The sequence below is a fragment of the Arachis duranensis genome, chromosome 6 (genome assembly GCF_000817695.3).
Source record: "Arachis duranensis cultivar V14167 chromosome 6, aradu.V14167.gnm2.J7QH, whole genome shotgun sequence".
Lineage (NCBI taxonomy): Eukaryota > Viridiplantae > Streptophyta > Magnoliopsida > Fabales > Fabaceae > Arachis > Arachis duranensis.
In genome coordinates this window covers 18,608,887-18,615,508 of record NC_029777.3, presented here as the reverse complement: position 1 = coordinate 18,615,508, position 6,622 = coordinate 18,608,887, and positions in this window count along the sequence as shown.

The following is a 6,622-nucleotide window of genomic DNA, read 5'->3' as shown; positions in this document are numbered from 1 at the left end:
AATTTTTTTAAAAAAAAATAAAACATAAATATTTTTTAAGAAAATTAATTCAAAATTATTTTAAAAATTTTATTAAACAAAAATAATTTATTAAAAATAATTTAAAAAAAAAGCAAAAGAATAATTTCTATCTTTCTCTTTTTTTGCAATCTATTTAATGTCTTCGTTTCATATACTACGTTTTGTTGGTATCCTTATACATTAGACAGCGTTTGGTTTCAAAAATACACACAGAGGCATAGACACGTTAGAATATGTCCTATGTTTATTTGTTGAGACACAAATCTTTGATGGACACGTTAATACACAAGTATACACAAAATACATGTATTCAATATACTTTGAAAATAATGAGACACAGAGGCACAATTAATTAGACACAATTTTTTACTCATTTATCTTTTATTAATTTCTTAATCCTAATTTTTTTTCTCTTTCTCCTTCTCCATCCACCGTGACCATTCTCCTTTGTAACGGCCCAACTTCTAGCCTGTCATGACCAAGGCTAGTAGCTAGACGCTACTATTTAGCTGACTTTAAATACTTTAGACCATACATTAAGTGTATACATATGAGCCTGTAACGTTAGTCGAGGATCGTGTATCTAGTCGCGAATATTGGAATAATTGAAAATTAAGTAGTTAATACAAGAAACGGAAAAATATAATATATCATACTCATATCATACATGAAATGCCTGGAGGCTTAATTTATCACAAAGCATAAGGTCATACTTAATTACTTACTATATTATGTACATACTCCATCTTTAATGCTTACAGGCCCCGACTCACAAGAGTCACCCTAGACTGGGATCCGATTTATATTATTTAATACATAAAAAGAGTTAGCCCTCTAAAAAGACTATTCAAGAACGAGGGCAAGGACCACTATCATTAAGACTACTATCATTACTACTACTACTGCTGCCACTGATACTGGGTCATCAGAAACTGCTATCACAATACGCTGAAGCGAGAGAATCACTCTGACGCGCCAGTGATGTTGCTGCTGCTTGCATCCTCTGTGGAGTCCTCTTCCTCGGTCTTAAAAGAGCTAGAGTAAAAATCCGCCATCATTTAATCAATCCACGCCTCTGAGTTAAACTCGGTTGAAGGTGTAGAACCAGAGCTTTCAGGAACCCCTGGGTCGTCGAATCCTTGCTCAGCTACAGGGGATTGTGGTGGAGCGTCGGGCATAGGTACGTCAGGAACTACTTGATCCTCTTCGGGGTTGAACCATGGTGGATACTCAGGTATGTCAATAATCGAAGACTCCGGTATTGGCTCTGCCATATTCAAAGGGTAAAGTGGAAAAGGATACTGGCCTCTGCCGGGTGAAGCTCGGATAGCAGTGTATCATAAGGCATGTCAGGGTCAAACTCCTGGCTAAATAGAGAGTGAGAGAAAGGATAGTCGGGAAGATAATAGGTGCGTATACGCGGACTACCCCAAAACACCGCGCTCCCCGTCGCAGGGTCCACGTATCTGCCGAACGCTGGGTACTCAAAGAAGATCACGTCAATCCCCATCTGCGGACATGGGAAAAAGGGGGTGAGAACCCAAGGTTCCCAGTAGGGTACTATACGAAAAACCTAAGGGGATATGCAGCCTAAGTCTAATCGTTTATAAGGTCACAACAATAATCAATCATACAAATAGATATAATCACAAGTATAAAATAGTATAACAGTCACATATACAAGTAAGCAGACACAAGCAAGGAAATGCAACAACCAAGTATGATACATGTTTGGTCCTACGCAGGTCATGAGCTCATGCGTCGGTTGACTACCCACAGTCCGACGTTACCCGGCCCAAGTCCAGATATGGCTACTCCACTGGGTCGGTCGCGCACCGCTGCCAGTAATACAATCGCGGCACTAATAAAGAATGGCCCAAAAATATAAGGTGCTCCCAGTGAGTAGCAGTCCATATGGTGGGCGTCCCCACGTTCATATAGTCTCTAGCCAGGCGGGATGGAAGTCCGCTCTGCCAGGTACTTCTCAGCACCTTGGGGTTTACAGTTTCTTCTTCTACGGCACATCTCATCAGAATTTCTTTCTAAGGAACTTCTCCTCCCTTCTTTTATAAAAACTTGTGCCTGGATCTTTCTTAAAATATCTCAGTCTTGTCACATTTTACCATTTTACCTTTTTTTATTTAACTTTTCTTTTTACCGTTTTCATTAAGTTTTTAATGATGCTTTCACCCCTAATGTTATTATTTTACCATTGTATCTTCATATTTTTTATAATATACTTTTTCCCTTGATTAACTTAATTATTCATTTTTAATTTGACTTTATGCCTGAAATTACTAATATGCCCCTAAGTACTCTAGTTTTACCGTTTAACCTTATTTAGCATCAAAATTTCGCCGGATTAATCTTAATAGTTGCCTATGATTAAAATTATTTCTAATATTTTTATTAAATACCAATTTTCACTATAAAGGACCTAAAACCAAATTTATCCTTTATTAATTTATTTACTTATTCTAGTTACTGCTTTTTACCGTTTTACTTCTAACTTTTACTACAGCTTTTATTTAGACCCGAAACTTTTTTATAATTATAATTTCGACTCAAATAATTTATATAATTACTATTTTACTCCTAATAACACTAAATTCAGAATTTTACTTATTTTTTATTTAAATTATATTTTTAACTCTCTTTTTATCCAAAAATGACCATAACACCCTTTTTACTTTTCTTTGTTCCATAGGATTAAAAATATTTTTGTAACTACTTTTTAATGCTTTTCTATGTGACTGAAATTTCAGAGGTGTAATTTTTATGTTTTTCTTCACTTTTTGTGACGTTTAAAGCTTGAAACTTAAACCCCAAGTGTTTCCATGTTTCTGGCTGTTTTCACACAAAATCCAGAGGCAATATAACAGTATTTTGCACATATTTATCAAGCCAAAATAGTGGTAACTCACAAAATTTTCAGAAATTCAAAACAAGCACAAATTCACCGCAAAGTGGCTTATATAAGCACTGAAAATAAGCACAATCATACTCTAACTAATCCTAACCCTTACCTCTTAGTTGGTAAACCTTTCTCACACTAGAAAACGTGTATATAAGGGCAGAAACACAGCTGGTGTGGTGAGTTTCGTTTTTGGGTCTAAAGTGTCGCAAGACGTCAAAATTCAACCACTGTGAGCTCAAAACTCCTTAACTCCTTAGGCGTGCTCCATAGGTGCTTCAAGAGGAGGTTCTGTAGAGGAGAGTAAAGATTCATCATGGTTATTATTTCTTTTTTTAAGAAAAAAAAAGAAGAAAGAACAAGAGTTTACCTAGCCGAATTTGGTATAAACACGAAGATTGGCAAAACGGACAAGAGTTTGTGCTTGTATGGTTTGAATCCTCGAAAAACACTTGAAGAATAGTATGTGAATGGTAATATAAGGGGCTGAAAACACAGGTAGTATGTGCAAAATTTTCTCTGTTCCTGCTCTCTCACTTATAGTTCTTATCTCTCTCTTTATGGTAAAATGTTATTAAATTTTTGCTTGGTAATTTTCTTAAATAAAAAGTCTGAAGTCTAACCTAATTAAATGTGGTAAAATAAGACTAGAAAAATTAGAGAGAAATGGGCTGATAGCAAGAGAAAAGGGGCGTGATTTTGAGGAAATACAGTCAGTGTTATAATGACATGTTTATATGCAGTTAACCGCGGTTAATTACTTGTGGTTAAAAATACAGCAGAGAGAGATGAGGAGCTGAGATAATCTCAACCCAGAGGCTAAGAGAGTGGAATCGAGTTACTAGGGTAGCAAGCAAGAAGATTCGGGACCTCTAAGAGTCATTTGTGGAATACTAGGCAGAAATTTGTTTCGGATAACTTTTACTGGCAGTAAAAGAATTAGTGGCTAATAACTATTCTTAAAGAAGTAAATCATGAAGAGATAGCTAATATAAATCTAGAAATACATTTACTTGAATAGAAATTATTTTTACCACTGATTTGAGATTTTCGGTTATTAGAATTTTTCTCGATACACGCACAATCGTCACTAAAAACGTTTTTGCGGCTCAAAAATTTCTCGTGTAGTAACTAAGTCAATGGTAAAATAGTATATAATATCCATTAATCAAATTTGACTTAGAGGGATTAATTACCCTCATAAAGCCAAATTTGACCTTGTAACTCTCTTTTTCTTTCTAATTTTTTTAACCAGAAAAGTCTATTTACTAAAAATCTGGTTCTTACATCCTTTCTCCCTCCTCCCTCCTTCTGCGTCGCATCCCGTCGTCTAGATTCGCCATCAGCATCGCATCTTTTCGTCTAGATCCACCGTCGTCGTCGCTGCATCTCCCCCTTTGCCCAGATCCGCATGCCGCCGCCGCTGCGTCTCCCACTTCATCTAGATCCGAGCACTGCCCTGTGTCTCTTCCTCTGTCCAGATCCGCACACCGCCACTCGTCTCCTCCTTGGTTTAGATTCGTCGTCGCCGCTACGTCTCCTTCTTTATCCAGATTTGCGGCTGTTGCCTCTCCTCCGTCTTCGCGATACTCATGGCCGCCTCTCCCTCTTTCTCTTCGAGTTTGCCATCGCCGCCTCTTCCTTTACCCTAGTTCTTCTCTTTTCACAGTTTACTCTTCAGTTACCTTCTCCTCCCTTTTTGTTTTTCTGTTGAAAAATAAAATTTCTTGTTGATTCTTATAAAATTTTTTCTGATTGATTTGTGGTGAATTGTGTGTGATGCTGAATCTGTAGTGGCGGAGATGATGGATGATAGTGGTAGCAATGGTGGCTGATATTTTTTGTTTTGTTTTATAAGGATAATATAGACTTTTCTAATTTTATTGTGTGTTGTTCAATGTTTATCAAACACATTACATAGACACTAATAATTTATGTCTATGTCTTTAATGTCTATGTTTCTGTGTCTCTGTCTCAAGAGATACATAACCAAACGCTGCACACAATACATGTATATTGTTTATTTTATGAGACATAAATTTAAAAGAGACACAATTACACATAATTATCCACAGAGAATATGTATTTTGTGTCTTGTCAAAATAACGAGATATAAAAATTTAGTTTAAAACACAAATTAAAATATGGAAAAATCTAAAAAGCCAGCATTTTTATTAAAATTTAGCAAGTATTTAATCAGTAAGAAAAAGTGTGTAATTTTATACCATTTACCGTTAAAATATTAATGATGGCTAATTAATGACTACAAATCACAAAATGTACTGGCCCAAACACTACCATTAAAATATATTTTTGAACATTTTAATCCTTACTAATTTTCAAAATTTTAAAATTACCTAACTTCCATCATCATTCTTTTTTTACTATAAGAAAAAGCAATATTTGTAATAAAAAATTATTACAAAAAATCAGAATTTTGAAACAAAAAAAAGGCCGTTGTAGTATGTCCCATTACAAAAAGTTTTTATAACAAAAAAAGAACTGTTACAATTCAAAATAATATTTTATAACAAATTTTTCTGATACAAAAAATCAAAAGTCGTTACAAAAATGATAACAATATTTGACCTTTAAAATGTTTTTCGTAACAATTTAAATTTTTCTGTTATAATATTTTGTTACAAAATACTACTTACTTTTGTAATATTTCTTATTCTTAGTTACAAAAATAAAAAATTTATTTTAAAACATTTAATTAAATAATTGATATATCAATTAATTTTTTAAACACGCTAACTTAACATTTATATAATATATAATAATATAGATAATTAGAATATCTTACATGTCATTAAAATTCTTTTACAATAAAATAAATTCTAAAAATTCAACTAAATACAACTTTTTCCACATAAAATTGTATCATATTGGATTTATTGGGATTGATTTTAGAAAATAATAATCCTTAAATTTATAAAATTAATTTTTCATAATTAAAATTTTAAAAAGGTCAGAGATTTATAATGCATAAGGCAGGTTATAGTATTTTTTAGTTTTTAATTTTTTAATATTTTATTATTAAATATTTTTTATTTGAGAAATTAATTTCTAATGAGAATTTAGAGTTAATTCCTAATAGATATTAGATATATTAATTTTTAAAAATTTGATTATTAATAAAGATAGATATACTAATTTTTTTAAAAGATTAAAAAAATAATTTTTACAATTTTTTTAAATTAATAATTTAATTTTTAATATTTTATAAAAAATACTTAATTATCAAAACCAATATTTTAGAAAAAAATAAACTTTTGAAAAAAATTACCATGCAAAAAAATTTTAACATTATAAAATTTTTAACACTAAAAAGTTTAACATCTCAAAACAAAATTTTTTTTAGTTACAAAAAATTTTTTATTACTGAATTTTGTGATAAATTAATTTTTTGTTACAAAATATTTTGAACTTTTGCACTAATTTAATTTTTTTGTTACAAAACATTATAAATTTTTACAATAAAATACTATTTTGTTACAAAAACTAACACAATTTGTAACAAATTATTATGTTGTTACAAAACATTCTTATTTTGTAACCATAACTAATCTTTGTTACAAAAAAACAACAATTTGTAACAATTTGAAAATTGATACAAATTTTTTTTTACAAATACTTCATTTTCTTGTAGTGCTTTTTCTTCTCTTCTTTCTCTTCTCTAACCTC